At 37.6% G+C, this 20184-nt stretch overlaps 1 long non-coding RNA gene across 5 annotated transcripts in view; it reads left to right on the top strand.

Annotated features, from left to right (window-relative positions):
- LOC140610016 (uncharacterized) overlaps positions 1-18084 on the top strand; it is a 72845-nt gene extending 54761 nt beyond the window's left edge. For 4 of the 5 annotated variants that reach the window (XR_012011802.1, XR_012011799.1, XR_012011803.1 and 1 more), the window contains 2 exons: positions 15701-15888; positions 17265-18084. This is a non-coding gene — a long non-coding RNA (uncharacterized lncRNA). The remainder of the gene's footprint in view (positions 1-15700; positions 15889-17264) is intronic. The other variant, XR_012011801.1, reaches the window with a different exon arrangement.
- The last annotated feature ends 2100 nt before the right edge of the window (positions 18085-20184 follow it).

Raw genomic sequence — 20184 nt, 5'->3', positions numbered from 1 at the left:
ATTCTAGCTGCTGTGTTAAAATAGGCTGTAGAGGAACAGGGAGGCTGTAGAAGCCATTTATGAGGCTATAAGGCTCATACTCTATGTGAGAGATGATGGTAGCAGTAGAGTTGATGAAAGAGTGGTCATGTTATGGAGATATTTTTGAAGGCAAAGGCAACAGAATTTATTGATAGATTGGGCATGAGATGTAAAAGAAAGATTAATCAAGGAAAACACCAAGATTTTTGGCATGTAAATTTTGGAAAGCCAAAGCATGAGAACAATGCTATATTTCTCCAAATGCACACTATAAATATCTGTACTTCTTCAATTATTCAAATACCAGAGGTCATATATTAATTGTTTTCTGGTATACAGTATGGGGCCAAGCATAAACCACTTCATTCATATTTGCTCACTGATATTAACATCTTATTGGGACCCACCCAGAGTTGGTTGGAATCTGGTTAGTTTTGGTTTGCTTCATTTCATTTTTATGAGAATTCAGCCTTTTATGAGCACTTAGAAGTTGAGGTAGGTCTGTCCACCCACCTTCTTGTTTTAGATGAACTTTTTATTTTTAGATAACCTTAGATTTACATATAGTTTTAAGAAACAATAGAGAGAGATCTTGTATATCCTTTGCTCTGTTTCTCCAAATAGTAAACTCTTGCAAAACTGTCCAGTATCACAACCGAGATATTAACTTCGATGCAGTCAAGCTACTGCATCCAGCACCATGAAGATCCCTAGTTTTGGTGCCCTTTTAAAACTACACCTATTTCCCTTCTCCTGCTTTCTATCCTCAACCTTGGCATTCATAGTCTCTCTACTGTATGCTGTTTATACCACACTTAGAATACTACAATCACTGTAAGAAAAACCCCATGACATTGGAATGTGCTTAGAGAAGACCTAAATAGAATGGGAAGACCCACAGAAGCATGATATATGAGAAAAAAAATGACTGAGAATATTTATCATAAAGAAAATCAAATGCAAACCCTCTCTTTTATAAATTTTGAGGGGTTACCCCATGTTTTGGGGGGTTTTAGAATTTTTTTGTTGGACCAAAGGATACAGCTTCTTTAAAAGAGATTCCATTTTCAATTTTAGGAAGAATTTTTCAAATTGAGGAACACTACTACTGATTACCTCAAAAGGTGGCCAGTTCTCTCTTGGCTCAAGTAAATAGAAGGAAAACAATCACTAGCTAATAATTCAAGATTTTTCTAGGGGTTTGAAGTGTATAATTTCCTTTCAACACTGACATTATGTCAAGTTTTTATTTTTTTTCTTAGAGGCTACATTTAATTTCGTTTTTTTTTCACTCATTTTTTTTCTAATTAAAAAATATTTTACGTGTTATTATAGACTAAGACTCAATTGTAAGAAATAATACAGGAAGATTTCATGCACGTGCCATGCACCAATTGTAACAGTTTGCAAAATTATAGTATGGTATGATGACTAAGATTTTGGCACTGATACAATTCCGTAGCATTGTTCAGATTTCCCATTTTATTTATGTTCATTTGTGTGTTCTATGCAATTTTGTCCTGGGTTTAGGTTCTTGTATTCACCATCACAGTCACCATACTGAAGGTCTCAACACCACAAGGTTCTCTTAGGTTACTCTCTTCTAGTCATTTCTGCTCCCTCTTGTTATCCTACCACTCCACTCTCCCCACCGCTACCTCCTACCCCTATTGCTGCTCCCAACCCTAGACACCACTAATCTGTCCTCCATTTTAAAAATCTGTCATTTTAAGAATGTTACAAAAATGGAACAACCTGTATGTATCCTTGTTTTACTCAACATAATTCCCTGAGAGTCAGTTGGATTGTTGCTTATATCAGTGGTTTGTCTCTTTTATTGCTGAGTCGTATTCCATGGCATGGATGTGCCACAGTTTGTTTAACCATTCACCTGCTGAGGGCCATCTGGGCTGATTCCAGTACTTAGCTATTACAGATAAAACTACTGTGAATGTTCATGTACAGGTTTTTGTGGGTAAATACAAATTCTCATTTCCCTGGGAAAATTCCACAGGAGTATGGCTGCTGGATGTATGGTAGTTGCATGGATAGCTTTTTAAAGAAACTGCCGAGCTCTTTTCCAGAGTGGCTGTACCATTTTACATTCCTGGTTTCTCTCTCTTTTTTTTCTTTTAAATTGTGGTTTACCTTTTGTTTATGGAATTCTAATTGGGCTAAATGAATCACAATGTGGGAAGGATTTTAGAAACCTTGCTGGGACATAAAAAATGTAAAGTATGTTCTGTGCTAATTTGGAGAAAAGAAAATCCTGTTTAACTAAACCCCTCATATAATAAGGTCATAAAAGAGGCTACATAATAACACAGAGTATAGTTCTTTTGGATTTTCAGAAGGCTTTGTTAAAATTCCACGTGACCCAGCTCTGCTTAAAACCAAAGCCATGGGGATTAAGGGGGAAATATAAAGAATCAGAGGTCTAATTGACTATGAGTTGAACAGCCCACTTTATGCCTGGATTCTTGTGTACTTATGGCTGCTTATAGCATACTCCACCTAGAGTTACTGAATGCTCTCCTTGAGGTTGTTAGCTTTCCTGGACCTGCCTTGATGTCCTAGGACAGCTAGTGTGAACAGAATGAGATGGGTTGCAAAGGGAGGTGAGGATATTGAGAAAGAAAGTATCACACTTCATTCATCACATCCTATCAGAGGGACTTTGGGGAATAAAAATAGATTTTAATCATTGTTTTCATCCTGGAAACAGTGAGCATTTATTATTAATTATAATACTTACAATTACAGCCACTATTGTTGAGTGTCTACTATGTGCCAGAAGCTGTGCTAGATAAATTATATACATTATGTGCAAAGTTAAACCTGCAAAGGAGTTATTTTATTTCTAATTTATAAATGAGGGAGCTTAGGTCATCATCGGGAGTTAATCACATGCATTTATTAGACTACTCCATGAAACTGATCCAAGAAATATTAATAATTTCCACATTGCCATTACTCTAAGGACCCTCAACTGCCATTTTCACTTACTCTTAATGACCTTTCTATCTATGGTGACTCATTACTGACTGTAGGGGGCAGGAGAAGAGTTGGGGAATAGGTGGTAGAGGTACAGTGGCTAGGTACACAGATAATAATCGTAGTTATAATAATAATATTCTTATTATGCTATCATTTATTGAAGTTCTGCTATATGTCCTTTTTGTTATAGTATTAACATTTTGCAAGTGCAACCATGAAATCATTTAACATTTACTCTTAATTTACGTAAAATAATGGCATTGGCTAGAGAGTGCCAATGGTGCTTAATAAACTTTTTTTTTTTTTAAACCTGGCTTTCGGGATCCCTGGGTGGCGCAGCGGTTTGGCGCCTGCCTTTGGCCCAGGGCGCGATCCTGGAGACCCGGGATCGAATCCCACGTCGGGCTCCCGGTGCATGGAGCCTGCTTCTCCCTCTGCCTGTGTCTCTGTGCCTCTCTCTCTCTCTGTGACTATCATAAATAAATAAAAATTTAAAAAAAAAAATAAATAAACCTGGCTTTCTGTTATCCTTCTTTTATAATAGGAAACAATGTAATTTTGTGAGGTTTCTGTGGAAATAACCGTAGCTTGCACTTATAGCTTGACAATGGCCTTCTATGGAACAACAAAGGCACTCAATAATTATACCTCAAATGAAAAAATAAAACGCAGAGTCACATGGCAGGGGCAATAAGAATGAGACTTAAAATGGGGAAAAATGAAGATAAAATTCTTGAGTTGAATTTATCGGGCACACATGAAATATGGGATGGCAAATGGTGCTCCACTGTTTTATTACCACTTCTTGGGGAAGGCCTGTGTAATTCATTTGATGCTTCCCTTCCTGTGACTTATGCTGTCATTCTGGAACCATGGTAATGGAGGTTTACAGCACTTTGAATCGACATATATTCTTTCTCCACTATTTGTAATTCTTTCTACCTTTGCTGCTTTTCCAGGGGAGAGGGTTAATCCCCAAAAGGCACCACATAGGGAGATGTTATAAGTGACATCATTCCAGATAAACAATGTTAGAAATACAGTCAACCCAATGTGCATTGCACAGTGAATTTGTGCGTGCCATTTAGCCGCTGGCCTCCAGGAAAGTATGGTATGCCCGGGACTGGAACTGCATAGACCCAAGCTTTGCAAAATGAACTGTATTTGTTTTCATCAGAATACCCTCCTTCTACTCTCTTCTAATCAGAAAAACATTTAGTGAGTACTCACTTTGTGGTCAGATACATGTAACCTCTTTGTCTTCATGATACATTTAATTCCTCCCAGATCCTATTAAGGAACAACTATTATTGTCTCCAGTTTTCATTTGGGGAAAACTGTGTCTTAAGAAACATAAAGAGTTTAAGATTGCATAGCTAGTAAGTGTCGAGGCCTCATTTACACCAAAGACTGTCTGATACCAGCAATTGTACCCTTGTAACCATATAACATGGTCTCCTACATGAAACTGTGCTCAACACCTTCTTACTTACCTGGCAGATTTAATAGTCATTCCTAGTAGCCAGCCACCTAGGGAGTAGTGTTGATCCTATAGAGAAAACGTGGGTAATGTAGTTTATAACTTGAACAGGATCTCTACATGTCAGAGCGAGTGCCAGGGAAATAAGACACTGGTTTATTTCTCTGCTTTTTTTCCAGTCTTTTATTCTGGTCTTAAAACAGCTTGGTTGTAACTAATAAATGTTATTGGGTGAATAAATGTTCATCCAATATACCATTTTTGACATAAATAATGTAATGTTCCAACAATGCAGGAAGTGCCTTAAATAAAACATGTGAATGCTGGGTCTTTCTTGTAATAATTTGAAAAATATCAATAATGTTGTCAGTTTAAAAACAGAACATGCTATCTGGCCTTTTTATCTCCTGGCTATGTTAGAAAAGGAAAAATGTCCCCCTTCGTCATATGAAAAAGTGTACTTCCCACTACCATTGTCTCAAGAGTTGCTTTAGGAGCACTATATTTGATTTAATTAATTTATTTTTGCCCTATATTTAATTTTAGAAATGAGCATACGAATATCTGTGTCATGTTTCTAAAATCTTAAGGAAGGTGATATGATTTAGCCAGTAAGAACACTGGCTGTAGAATCAGTAAGATTACTTGAATTTTAATCTCAGCTGACAGACATGGGACCACACACTTCTCTCCCTCCTATGAACCCCTGTTTTCTCATCTGTAAAGTGGAGATAATTCCACTTACCTCAGAAAGTTGCTATGAGGATTACATAATACATGGGTATTGATTTATTAAACAACTTATATTTCACGGAGGTACAAGCAGGAAAGAGCTTTATTCTTTTTTCCCCCCAACTACAGTTTTTAATTCCTTGCTACTTAAAGGCTACTGAGTTGGAGCCCATGACCTTAAGTAACAGTTAGCGATAAGAATAATTTCACCTTGGTAATTATCTGAGTTCGAGTTTCCCTCACGAAATGACCTTGACACAAGAATTTCGGTGCTGTTAGTCTATCTGGAAAGTGGCTCCAGGTAGTACAAGTGAAAAAATTGGGAAAGAGAGAAGAAAGAAGAGAAAAGAAAAGAAAAAAAGAAAAGGAAAAAAAAAACGTATATTATGAGCAGGTGGCTCTAATGAGTAACTGGAGTTCAAAGTCTCTGAAATACCTCCTGGAACATACTGAGAACATTCTCTTTGGAGGAAGAGGAGAGTGTAGTGGATACTGCTGCCTCCCTACCTGGATCCCTTTACTGGGGCAGTGAACACACCCTCTGGTTACTTTGAGCACTGAATGGCCCAGAGCTGCTGCCAAAACCTCATTTCGGTTTCTCCTGAGAAATGTCCTTGGTTAAGCCTGCCTTCTCATTCCATTTGCCAATAGTCATTGACTAATTGATGTAGGGATAAAAGAAGGGTAGCCCTCTGCCTCATGAGAGAACAATTCTGCTGGGTAGTTTATGCTACAGAGCTCACCTCCATTGATGGTTTACGCCAAGGTTAGACTTACCTGTCTTGCCTAGCTTGACTCTTTTCCTGTCCCTATTCTCGATTGTTTCCTCCTTTATAGGTTTCTCTTGGGACCTCTCCATCCCTGTATTTGAATCTTTGTCTCAATATCTGCTTTTAGGGAACTGACTTTAAGACAGGGACATTCAGGGCAATTAGTGAAAATGCTCAGTTCCCATTGGTGGAAGATTTGGTGATACTGATGAGCTGCGGCCTCTGTGACCCACATACAGCCTTTTTTTTGATGGCTTTCCCTGTTCCACTCATGGAGCAATCTTTGGTGTGGCCCCATCAGGATGGTTTGAGCCAGGTCACCAAGTTATTTGGTGCGTGGAAACCTTGCCATGCTAAATGAGCAGGCTATTCCCACTGCTACTCTTCCCTCTCCATATTGTGTGGTTGGGTCCAGCCAGCCTCCTCTCCCATCTTCAGAAAACTTCAAATAGGAATTGAATATCAGCTTCTTGTTTCACATATGCTACCAAATTTAGGGGTCATATGTGAAACCCCTTTAAAAATCTTGTCAGTGAGCCCTATACTGGGAGGTAGAGGCAGGAAAAGATAGGGTGGTAGGGGAGTGAGTGTCAGAGAACCAGTTCAGCTACCTTTTTTTTGAATAAGGGGTTACCTGCTGCCTCTTGGGACTTTGACACTTTGTTGATTTCAGGAAGCCGCAGAATGCATTCTGTGTAATATTCTTTTATATATTTAAATTAATACTTAAATGCTAAATGGTAGCAGTTATTTTAATTATAAAATCAGTTTTTTTAGCATCTTTGAAAAGCCATCACATCTTAGCATTTATTTTAATGATGTGACTTAGAATGTTTGATAAAAAGACCGCAAATCTAAGAATCAGGAGACATGGGTCATTCTCCTCTCAGCCTTGTGACCTTTCCCAAATCATTTCACTTTCCAAGATTTTTTTTTAAGATTCTATTTTATTTATTTTATTTTATTTTATTTTATTTATTTATTCATGACAGATACAGAGAAGGAGAGAGGGAGGGAGAGAGAGAGAGAGGCAGAGACACAGCCAGAGGGAGAAGCAGGATCCATGCAGGGAGTCTGACATGGGACTCAATCGATCCTGGGTCTCAAGGATCAGGTCCCGGGCTGAAAGGCTGCCCCAAGATTTTATTTTTTTATCATGAGACACACAGAGAGACAGAGACATAGGCAGAGGGAGAAATAGGCTCCCTCTGGGGAGCCTGATGTGGGACTCCATCCCAGGACCCTGGGATCACAACCTGAGAGCCACACAGGTGCCCCACTTTCCAAGATTTTGATTTCACAGTCACCACATTAACCGATTAGGATAATAAAAGATGATTTCCAGGGTTGTCATAAGTCTGAAATGAGGAAATGAGGAGAAACATGCAAAAACATATTTGAGACTGTGAAATAATGAAATATAAGGTAATAATTAATAAAACAACCCACTTTTAAGGGAACCCACCAAAAAGGCAGTTCTGTCTTCCTTTTATATACACCACTCTGACAAGCTGCTGTGGCTGAGACCTGACTCATTTTTGGCAAACAGATGCCATGCTAAATGATGACAAAGTGATAAACATATGTAAATATTTCATATGGAATTGAAGTCAATATGGACAAATGCAAAAGATGTAGCTCCAAGACTGGCAAAGCTGGGCTATGCATAGTTACAGCAGAAAAAGACATGGTTGTCAGAGTGGACCATAACCCAAAATAAGCCTTAGTGTTGTTATTTAAAAGCTTACCAGAATTATTAATAGTCATGGACCATAAATAATTTTGCCATTTGTCTCAGACTCCATGATATAGCTTACTTCAGCCAGTGTATAGTATAGAGGAAAACAGGCTGGTTTCTAATTTCTTCTCCTGGTGACATTGGACTTACCAACCACCTCTTCATGTTCTCTGTTAGTCAAATTGACATGTTTGTATATCTGTTATATATATATATACAGATGGTTACAAATGATGTGAAATTCTGTATGTGAAGGTGTTTTGAGAAGCACAGTTATGCTGTAGTAGTGTACGGTAATAGTTAACAAGTGATTTAAAAAGATGGAAAATCCTAGAAAAACTGAGAAAACAACATGGAAAAGAGAAAATCAGAAGGTATCTTAATTTATGACATCACCATGCACTGTGAAGAAGAACAAATGTCTTTAAATTTCAGAGAGAGACAGACAGGAAGGCAGGGAGGGAGAGAGGGAGAGAAAGTTTGAATGGGCTCAATGAGACAAAAACAAAAAAAAAAGAGTCCCAGTGTTGGACTAGATGAGCACAGGAGACTGTGCACAGTGCAGTTTTGAAAGCATGTTGGGTGTGGTATGGGCACTTACTTGTCTTGTATAAAGATGTCACTTTTATGACATCTCACAAGTATTACCCTTCTAAATAGCCCATGGGCAACACATGAAATCAGCCACTTAAACAAAAATCAGCAACAAGTCACACCATTCCCGAAAAATGAAAAATCTCTTTATTATGAAAAATTTCAAACATAGACAAACAGAATGGAATATTGAACCTTTAATACAGCCATCGCCCAGCTTAAATATTATCACCATTCTAAAAGGACAATTCCTTAAAGAAATATATTCCTTTTAATCTTAAGAATTTTACTTGGCAATGATTTAAAATAAGAACAGTACAGATAGACTAATATAGAACAGTATAACATAAATAGAGTATTTTTAAATAAGAATAATATAAAGAATACCCAGAGACCCTTATCCAGGTTCACCTGTTCATATTTTATTTCTTTTCTTCTATCATTGGCACACGTGCTCTCTCTTGCTCCTTCTCTTTAAAAAAAAAAAAAAAAAAAACCTATTTATTTTTATTTATTTATTTATTTATTTATTTATTTGGGAGAGAACACGAGAGGGGCAGGGAAAGAGGAAGAGGGAGAGGGACTAGCAGACTGAGCATGGAGCCTGATGTGGGGGAATGAGGGCTCCCCCACAACCCTGAGATCATGACCTCAGCAGAAATCAAGAGTCAGACACTTAACCAACTGAACCAGGTGCCTCTCTTTCTTCCTTTTTCTTTAACATTTTCTTTTTCTTTTTCTCAATAATTTTAGCATAATTTATACTTGTCATGGACATTTACCTAAAAAATATTTCACCATGTATTTCCTGAAAATAGAAATATCCTCTTACATAACTTTACACAACCTCTTATATAAGTTATCAATTTCATAAATTTATATTGATATAATTTTATTATATTCCAAGCATATTAGATTACCTTATATATCACATTTTTCCTTTTTCACACAGGACTCAGTCTAGAGTCAAGTATTGCATTTCATTCTCATGTCTCTTCACCTCCTTTATTTTTATGTTTTTTTAAAAATATTTCATTTATTTATTTGAAAGAAAAAGAGTGTGAGCATGAGTTGGGGGAAGGGGCAGAGGAAACAGCAGACTCCCCTCAGAGCAGGGATCCTGATGGGGGCCTGGATCCCAGCACCCTGAGGTCATGACCTGAGCCGAAGTCAGCTATTCAACCAACTGAGCCACCCAGATGCCTTCTTTGCCTTCTTTAATATGGAACATTTCCACAGCCTTTCTTTGTTCTTTTATAATGTTCATAGTATAAGAAAAATCTATAGTCCTGTGATTTTCAATATACCGGAATTTCACCTCCTGGGTTCAAGTTATTACTACATATTTTATTCTTTTTCATTTAAACTATAAATGGAATTTTTAAAATTTTTTGATAATTATTATAATGTATATAAATACAACAGATCTTTATGTGTTGATTTTCTATGCTGCATCTTTACTAAATTCACTTATTAGTCTTAACTTTTTTGGTGGAATCTTTAGGGTTTTCTATATATATATACTGACAGTTTTACTTCTTCCTTCCTTCCCATATGGATGGTTTTTATTTATTTTACTTACCTAATTGTTCTGCCCAAGACTTCTGATACTATGTTGAATAGAAATGGTGAAAGTGGGCATCCTTGCCTTGTTCTTCATCTTAGAAGAAAGGCTTTCAAATTTTCACCACTGAGTGTGCTGTTACCTGCAGGCTTGTCATGTATGGCCTTTATTATGCTGAGATACATTCCCTCTATATCCACTTTGTTGAATTTTTGTCATGAATAAATGATCAAATGTTTTTCCTATACCTATTGAGATTATCATACGATTTTTATTCTTCATCTTGTTAATGTGGCATATCACACTGACTGATTTACAAGTGTAGAACCATCCTTGCATCCCTGCAATGAATCCTACTTAAGACCTTGATGAAAGAGATTGAAGATGATATAAATAAATGGAAAGATATTACATGCTCATGTGTTGGAAGATTCAGTATTATTAAAATGTCCATACTAGCCAAAGCAATTTACAGATTCACTGCAATTCCTATAAAAATTCCAATGACATTTTTCAAAGAAATAGAACAGGTAATCCTAAAATTTGCATGGAACCACACACATACATGCAAAACTCAAATAGTTAAAGTAACATTGAGAAAGAAGAATGAAGAAAGAGGCACCAGGCTTCCTGACTCAAACCATACCACAAACTTATGGTAATTTAAACAGAATGGTATTGACACAAAAAGACGCATGGATTAAGGGAACAAAATAGCCAGAAATAAAACCATGTATATATGATCAATTAATTTACAACAAAGGAGTCAAGAATATACAATGGGGAAAGCACAGTCTCTTCAAGAAATGGTGCTGGTAAAACTGTACAGCCACATGCCAAAGAATGAATCTCTTCTCATGCTATACATAAAAATTAACTCAATATGAGTTAAAGATTTGAATGTAAGAGCTGAAAACTTAAAACTCCTAGAAGAAAACATAGGCACTAACCCTCTTGACATAGGTCATAGCAATGAGTTTTGGAATTTGACACCAAAAGGAAAAGCAACAAGAGCAAAAATAAACAAATGGGATAATCTCATATTAAAAAGCTTCATCACAACAGAGGAAACCATCAACAAAATAAAAAGACAAGCTACTGAATGAGATAAAGTATTTGCAAGAGGTATATCTGCTAAGACATTAATATGCAAAACATATAATAAAGAATTATACAACTCAATAGCAAAAACAAAAACAAAAACCCAAAAACAATTTGAGTAACATGCATAGAAGATCTGAATAGACATTTTCCCAAAGGAGACATACAGATGGCCAACAGGTACATGAAAAGATGCTTAACATCATAATCATGAGGAAAATGCAAATCAAAACCACAATGAGATAACAGCTCACATCTGTTAGAATAGCTATTATAAAAAAAACCAAGACATAACAAGTGTTGTAAGTATGTGGAGAAAAGGGAACCTTGTGAACTGTTGGTGAGAATGTAAATTGGTGCGGTGACTATGGAAAACAGTATGGAGGTTCCTCAAAAAATTAAAAACAAACCTATCAGAGGATCCAGCAATTTCACTTCTGATTATTTACCTAAAGAAAACTGAAAACATTAACTCAAAAAAGATATACACACCTCCATATTCACTGCATCATTATTTATAGTAGCTAAGATATGGAAAATACTAAATATCCACTGGTGGATAAATGGATAAATTGTGGTATACACACACACACACACACACACACACACACACACACACACACAGAGTATTATTTAGCCTCCCAAAAGAAAGAAGTCTTGTCACTTGCTTCAACATGGATGGGATTTTAGGGTCCCGTGATGGTAAGTGAAATAAGTCAGACAGAAATACAAATACTGTATGATCTCTCTTACATGTGGAATTTAGAAAGGAAAAGAAAAAACAAGCTCATAGATGCACAGAACAGATTGGTGGTTGTCAGAGCTGGGGTGGTGGTGGTGGATAGGTATGGGTGAAGGGGGCTCAAAAGGCAAAAAGAAACAAACAAGTAAACAACCTCCCCATCGCCTCATAAACTACAGTCCTCTAACATGTGTGTGTTTTAAAGATTTTATTTATTTATTCATGAAAGACAGAGAGAGAGAGAGGCAGAGGGAGAAGCAGGCTCCATGCACGGAGCCTGATTGGGACTCGATCCAGGGACTCCAGGATCACACCCTGGGCTGAAGGCGGCGCTAAACCACTGAGCCACCCAGGGATCCCATTAATAGAATGCTCCTCATTTGGACTTTGTCTAAGTTTTCCTTATCATTAGATTTAAGCTATACATTCTTGTCCAGAGCACTGCATAGGTAGTGTCTCAGGTATCACAGTGGGAGGCAGGACACTCATCTGCCTGTGTTTGGGAGTGTTAATTTTTATCACTTTGTCAAGGTGCTGTCTGATTTCTCCACTATACAACCGATATTTTTACCCTTGCAGCATGCAAACAATCTGTGGGAGATACTTCAAGAGCATGTATATATTCTTCTCCTCACCACATTATCCCTTTAGATTTTAGTATACATTCATAAATCCAATTTGTAAATGAGTGCAAAAATTCTGGTTTTTCTAACCCAGTGCTGCTTCCAGATTTATTAGCAGCACATGGCATTATGCTATCAGCAAGAACCTTCTCTTTCCATTCATTCATTCATTCCTATCTGCTATCAATATGGAATAGTAAATTCCTTCTTTTTTCCAAAGTGGTTTTTAATTGATTACTATATTTAATTATTTTGGTGCTGAAATTGTCTCATATTTGGCTAGTGGGGGCATTAAGCTAGCTTCAATGTTCTTAGAAATTTTGCCATCAATTCTTTGAGTACTTACTTTCTCACATAATAAGATGTGCCAGGCTCATCCAAGCCCTGGTATCAGTCATTGCTTTAAGAATTCCTGGTTCCTTTCAGTGGGGAGTTATTTAGCTACCTGGCTCCAAGCACTAGGCGTGCTCATTGCTTCTGGAGTGTGGCATTTGGCCTTCTCAATGTACAGAGCTAGGAATTATACGCATGTAACCACACGTTTATATACCAGTGCTCATATTGTACATATGTATGTGTGTATATATATGTAAACATGTACACATATACATGCATATACACATATACACATTCATATACATATCTTTGAAATCATGAATTTCCATCAATATCGTCAATTTCCAAACCACAGGGTTCTTTCTGTCTTTCCCCATTTCATGTATTTTTTTAAAAAAAGATTTTACTTATTTATTTTAGGGAGAGATAGAGAGTGCAAATGGTGGGGAGGGACAGAGGGAGAGGGAGAGAGAGAATCTCAAGCAGGCTCCACACTGACATGGGGTTTGATCTGATGACCCTGAGATCATGGAATAAGCTGAAACCAAGAGTCAGAGCCACCCAGGTGCCCCTCATTTCATGTCTTTATGTACCTTCCTCACTGGAACACCTGGCTCCCAAATTTATTCATTTGCTCAATCTTATGATATGTCTAAAAGAGTTTCATAATTGCTTGGCCCCTACCATTACAAAGAACAACATTTATTAAAAACTGCTCAGGATTTGTTTGCAATTCTTGCCCTCAGCCCACTCCATCCTACCCTATTCTGACACACACTGAAAGTATATAGTTACTTGGATTAGCTTTTCCTTCCTTCCTTCCTTCCTTCCTTCCTTCCTTCCTTCCTTCCTTCCTTCCTTCTTTCCTTCTTCACTTCTTCTCTTCCTTTCTCTCTTTCCATGTTATTTTTTTTAAATTTTAATTCAGTTTGCCAACATGTCATATAACACCTAGTGCTCATCTCATCCTGTGCCCTCCTTAATAATTGTAACCCTCTATGTCACTTAAGAGTAGTTATGACATTCATTTCAAATAAAATTGAATTTATGTGGTTAGGTTTGCTTTAAGTTTTAATCTTCTTCCATCTTCTTTTCTCTTCTTTTCTTTTTCTTTCCTCCTTCCTTTCTTCCTGCTTTCCTTCCTTCCTTCCTTCTTTCCTCTCTTTTTTTTTGTAAAAAATTAAAAGCTTCAGATAGTCTATATACAAAAAGGAATATTCAGAGGTATTACTTCTTTCCATATCTCTTCCACTTCTTTTCAAGCCCAACATAATAATGCATATGAACAAAAATATGCACACTTAACATATTGATATGGTATCATATACAGGAACCAGAAGAGATTGAATGGAGTTAAGTGTGAATCAATCAATTGACCAAGATGGGGCCTTGTATTATGACTTGGTGATGGTGATGTACATGACCTGAGGGACCTGTCTGACTGCAGTCAAGTGCTTAAAGTTAAAATTTTTTTTCCAAAGCCCCAAAGACATAGAGCAGCAGCATTGCCCAATGTATGTTCTGCAGAACACTAGTCTCATGAGACATCCACTAGGGAAAAAAAAGCTCCTGGTCAATTTAAAAATGGGTAACATTACACATTCTGTTCTCTTGGAATTCTTTCACTCAAGAAACTATATTTCTATGAGTTTGACTTTTTTTTGTTTGGTGCACAGGAACAGAGTAGAAAAGTGGTTGCTGGGATCTGAGGGATGGGGGAACAGGGAGAGCTTGATAAGAGTGAACATTTTCAGATGAATAAGGTCTGAAGAGCTAATGCAAAACATACTGACTATAGTTGGTTATGCTGTACTGTATAATTGAAATTTGCTAAGAAAATAGAAATGTAATATTCTCACACACATACAATAAATATGTCAGGTGATGGATGTGTTAATGAACACATAGGTCAATGACCTATTATTATAGGTCATTAATAATTAATTATAATTATATAATTATATTATGTAATTATAATTATATAATTAATTATATCATTAATGTTTATTAAAATAAGCATACATGGAGGATTCTTTTGTGATGTATGTATATATCAAATCATCATTCAGTACACTCATTTATCTTTCAGAAGTAGTCTTCAGGGGAGCAAATTTTGGGAAATGTGGGTCTATTCTCATTTATCTTATAAGCATTTACTGAGCACTACCTTTGTTCTGGGTGCTGTTTTTGATGCTGTGGATAGACAGCCAACAAAACAAATGAAGTACCCATCCTTGTAGAATGTATATTTCAGATGAGGCAGACAGAAATACCACATCTGGCAGTGACATCTAGTATCCACTAATGTATCCACTCAGTAAGGAGAAAAAAAGCCTGCCAATTTCCTTTCTTCCTTTGGGAAGCCTTCAAAATGACTTCAAAATCCTGACCCCAAAGGGAAAAAAAAGTGGAGGAATAAATGCCTCAACCAACCCAGATGCTAAGCATCAGGTCAAGAGGGAACATAGCAAGGGACTTTATCCTATGACTTCATCTGCATACATCTGAGCACAAGCCAAAAATTAAGGCTATAAAATTTAAAAAAAATCGAGGGAAAAATTCTTGAGTTTTTAATCATATTCCCATGTTGATAAAATATTTATGAGCTCTCCTTCAATTAATTAGAATAAACTATGTAACACTGCAGGAAACAAATTGAAAATTTAATAAAGTAAGTTCACTTCCAATTTCTTTTGAAGAAAGAAGCTAATTATATTTAGTTCTGTAATTATAACTTTAATTAAAATATAATGCAAAATATTCCATAAAGTGGAAACTGTGCTGAGTAATAAAATGGGGCCTTTAAGACAATTTGCTCTTTAGATGAAAATTTATAATCTAAAATGAAGCCTTTAGTGTACTATTTTCCAAAAATTTCATCCTTTCAGTATAAATGTAATTTAACAACCTTCCTATAAAGATTAATCAATGTTTATTTACTGTTTTAAATCTGTTGCCTTCTGTTTATTAGGTGCCAAAAATCTTCTTTTCCTTTGTTTTAGCCGTTTTCCTTTGTAAGGAGACACTGCTATTTCCCCCCCAGCACATCCCTTTTGAGTTCAGACAAGGCTTGAAACTTTCAATGACTTGAAACTTAGAAGTGCAGATGCTCTTAGAAGTGCGCTCACATATCAGTCCCCTTCACCTGGCTGGCACGGCGATGATTTGATTGCTCCAGGCAAAAATCCAGGTAAAAGGAAATTTAGATCTTCTGAAATGAAATTAGGAAAGTGATGAAATAACTTTCTAGTGATGTTTTTAATAATTATTTGCTCTCAAACACCTCTCCGAGGAATACAGTTGACTAATAGTGTGCCCAGACATCAGACTTAAATTGCAAAGTCTCCTGGAATTCAGGGCCATTTGCCATGATGTTTCATATCCATTTCTAAAGGCCTGTTTGACTGCTCCTTAATTTGAAAGCTACTCTGCTTTTACCCAAATCACAGAGGTTTATGGAAAGGAAATGCCAAGCTTGAGAAACTCATACCTTTTCAATTCAACATCTCTTTATACTTTAGCATTCAAAGAAGGATTCACTTGGTTTCATCTGCATCGATTTAAAACGACTAAAAAATATTTATTAAGTGCATACTGTATAAAATTGTTACACTTTCTGTGCAAAAATATCTCCCTGAGGAGTTGTTAAAAGTCAGATTGCTAAAAAAAAAAAAAAAAAAAAAGTCAGATTGCTGTGCTACACCGCCTCCCACCCTCATGATCCGAGTAACTCCCAGTGACTTTCATTCAGTTACTTTGAGAAACATTGGGTGTTTACTGGCTTCTAGAGTTGAGTAATACATCCTTAACTCAGAGAACTTAGCACTGTAGTGGCTGGTGTTGAGTGAATGAGGGAGCACCAGCAATCAGTAGTTCTCTCTGCTTTCTGTTGGGGCAGAGCTTGCTTTGCTCTGCGGGAGGAGAGTAGAGAGCTGAATAAGTAGAGACTGAATAGGGAGAGAGGATCGTAGGCAGTTTGCATGTGGAAAATAAAAGACCTGTTGCCTATTATTGGGGCCACGGGAACTTGCAGGTGGCTCCCTTCATTACCAGATATTCAAGCAAAGATGTTGACTGGGGGCTGCTGTCATGCAGGGCAATGATGCCTTCCGAGTTGTTCTCTCTTGCTGCTCTGTATTAGGGCTTTAAGTACCCATCCAACAGCACTCAAGAACATTCCAGAACACTCTCTTGATCTTTCCAGAAAGGACTGGGGGCTTTGGGCAGGGACTTTATGTCTTTCATCTTGATCTCTTTCACCGTGTCTCGCTTAGGTTCTGCACATACTGCTTGCTCTCATTTTTACTGCCTGTTTAATAGTAATCAATAAAACTATTTTGAAATACTATTTGGAAAAGTTTGACTCGTTCTCATAAGTCACACCACAGCAGGAACACGTTTAAAAGTGCTCATCAGCTCTCCTGCTCTTATTCCAACCTACATCCCTTATACAATGAATGTGAACAGGTTGCTGAGCATCTTTTCATATATTTTGCTGCAGGTAGGTTTTAATGTTTGTAAACCAAATGGTATACTAAAGACAACACTCTGTGTCTTCTCTTTCAGGTTTTGTGAAAGCATGCACTTGCCTACAGAGCCTGTCTGCTGTTAGCACAGAAACCTAATGAGGGTGTTCTACTGGAGGTGAAATATATGCCCATTACAGCTCCAGAATATCATGGTTGGAAAAGGGGGATGCTTCCAGGGTGTATTTTACCTCTCAGGGGATAGTTGACAATGCCCGGAGGCATTTTTCGTTGTCATAACTGTGGGGGGTGCTTCTGGTGTCTAGTAGGTAGAGGCCAGGGATTGCTGCGAAACATTCTCCAGTGCTCAGGACAACCTCCTCCTCCCCACAGGCAAAGAATTATCCCACCCAAAATGTAAAAAGTGTCAGGATTGAAAAACTCTGGCATGGAGGAACTTTGAGGACCTTGACCCAAAAGGAAAAAGGAGGGGTTTGTTCTCATGCTTGTGGGAAACCCTGCTGGGGAAGAATATAGAGCCGTGTATCTTGACTACACAGTGCTTTTCCATTCATAACATGCTCTCTTATTATTATGGATTATATGTCTGTGTCCCCTCCCATCCCCCAAGTTAATCTCTTGAAATCTTAACACTCAGTGTGATTATATTAGGAGGTGAGGCTTTGGGAAGTGATTAGGTCAGGAGGGTGGAGCCCTCATGAATGGGATTCATGCCCTCATCAAAGGAACTCCAGAGAGCTCTCGCTCCTGCTCTCTGTCCACCGTGTGAGGACACAATGAGAAGTCAGTGGTCTGCATCCCAGAAGAGTAGCCTCATCAGAATCCGACCATGCTGGCAATTCTGATCTTGGACGTCAGCCTCCAGAACCATGAGAAATACAATTATGTTGTTTAAGCCACCAAGCCTATGGCTCTTTATTATAGCAGCCTGAACTGACAAAACATTTACTTCCTCTCCATTCTGGTGCTTATGAATCAAGTACAATTTATCTCTTTAAGCCTCAGTTTATCGTGGGTTAAAAGGATTTAATAACAGCATCAACCTCACAGGGCCACTGCAGGAACTCAAAGAGATGGTGCACCTGAAAACATAGCTCTTTGCTGGACCAGGACCTGCTCAATAGGCATACGTTGTTTAGGATTCAGGGTTTTAATGGGTAAACAGAAATCATTCCATGTATTCTGGCATAAAAAGACTGAATTCAGAGGATTACAGGTTTGTGTAATTTTTGGCAAGTGTGAGGGAGGAAAGGTCAGGAAAGCCATTTTTTTTAAAATTAAGATTTTAAAAGATTTTATTTATTTGAGAGACAGAGACATAGAGACAGAGAGTGAGCACACCTGTGTGCATGAACAGGGTTGGGGCCAGAGGGAGAGAGAGAAACAGACTCCCCACTGAGCAGATTCCACCGCAGAATCCATCCTAGGACCCTGGGATTATGACCTGAGCCGAAGGCAGACGCTTAACGGTCAGAGCCACCCAGGTGCCCCAGACAGCCCCGCTGAGCTGCTTAGCCTGCCCTACCAAGGGGGAACCCCGGAGTCCTGCAGCAGTGAAGTAAGTGATGCTGAGAGTTTACTCGGAGGCTGCCACCAACATCACATCTGTCATAAGGCCTCTTCACGGCAATTCACTGCTTTTCCCTTCTGTTCCCCACATCTTCTATAATTGATTCTTCCTGGCAGAAGCCAACTGGAAGGTGTTCTGAGAAACAGATTTGGGCAATTGTTCTGGCTTCTTCTGTGCAATGCAGAAGACATCCCAGAAGGGATGGCAATGACATCAAAGTGACAACAGACAATTTGATGGACTTTGTTGGTGCTCTTATCTCTGTGGATCTTCAAAGTAGGTGTTATCTTCATTTTTTAGATGAGAAAATTGCCACTCAGGGAGGTGATATGATTCTTCTCAAAGTCCAATTTATGGCAGACCTGGACTCCAAATTCAATACTCCTCCTATACCATCCCCTAGATGTAGGCCAAAAAAATTAGCTACCATTTTGGAGTCATAAAAAAATGAAAACCTTATTTTTCAAAATGTTTTCCTCTATGGGATTCAATATCTTTATTATTCACTTGGGTTAAAATGTGAAATCCTCTTTTAAAGTAACAATAAAGTAATAGGGAGGAGTAGCCATAAAGACATTATTGATTATTTATACCTTAGACAAAATATCTTCTTCCTTAAATTAGGGTATTATGTCAAAAGACCCTACTGTCCCTGTGGCTGGTTTCACTATAAAGGAATGGCTTGGAAAGAGGATGGGTTTTAGATCTTGACCTGGGTTTTGTGATTTCTTTCTAAGTGACTTTGAGCAAACTATTAGACCTCCCATGCTCTGGTATTCTCATAAATAGAATGTAGATGACATCATATATCAGAGATGTGATAGGAGGATTAACTAAATAGGGTAATGTTAAGAGGGCATAGAGAAAGCTCCTTATGTCTTTCCACACTTGTTTGAAAAATATTTGAGGTGCCTCAGTCTGTTAGCATCACAAGGATAGATGAGATCCTGGCTCCCATGGGGTGTGTAATCTAAGGTGTTTGGTAGGATGACATTATACACAAATAAATAACATATTAGTGAGATAGCACAGATCTGTACAATCACATAGAGAAAAAAACAAAACAAAACAGAGTAATAGGCCAGAGAGTAGGAGTGTAGAAGGGCATTTTAGATGAATTAATCCATCCTGAGGTGGTGGGTATTTGATCTATGACCTGAAGCATTAAATTAATTCTTTCTTTAAGTATTTCCTGAAAGACTTGCTATGTGCTTGGCTGTTTGAGACACGAGAGATAAAGCAATGAACAAGACTGACAGTCTCTGACCTCAGTTCTAGTGAGGGGAGATAAACAATAGACAAATCACCTAAATAATCAATAATCATATATATAGTATCTCAGAGGGTGCTCCATTCTATCAAAGTAAAGAGATAAGTAAAATAGAGTACATGTCACTGCTAAGAAGACATTTGAGCAGACCCTGAAAGA

This window comes from Canis lupus, chromosome 19 (genome assembly GCF_048164855.1).
Source record: "Canis lupus baileyi chromosome 19, mCanLup2.hap1, whole genome shotgun sequence".
NCBI lineage: Eukaryota > Metazoa > Chordata > Mammalia > Carnivora > Canidae > Canis > Canis lupus.
Note: the sequence above shows the minus strand (reverse complement) of the source record. Positions and strands in the feature narration are given on the sequence as shown.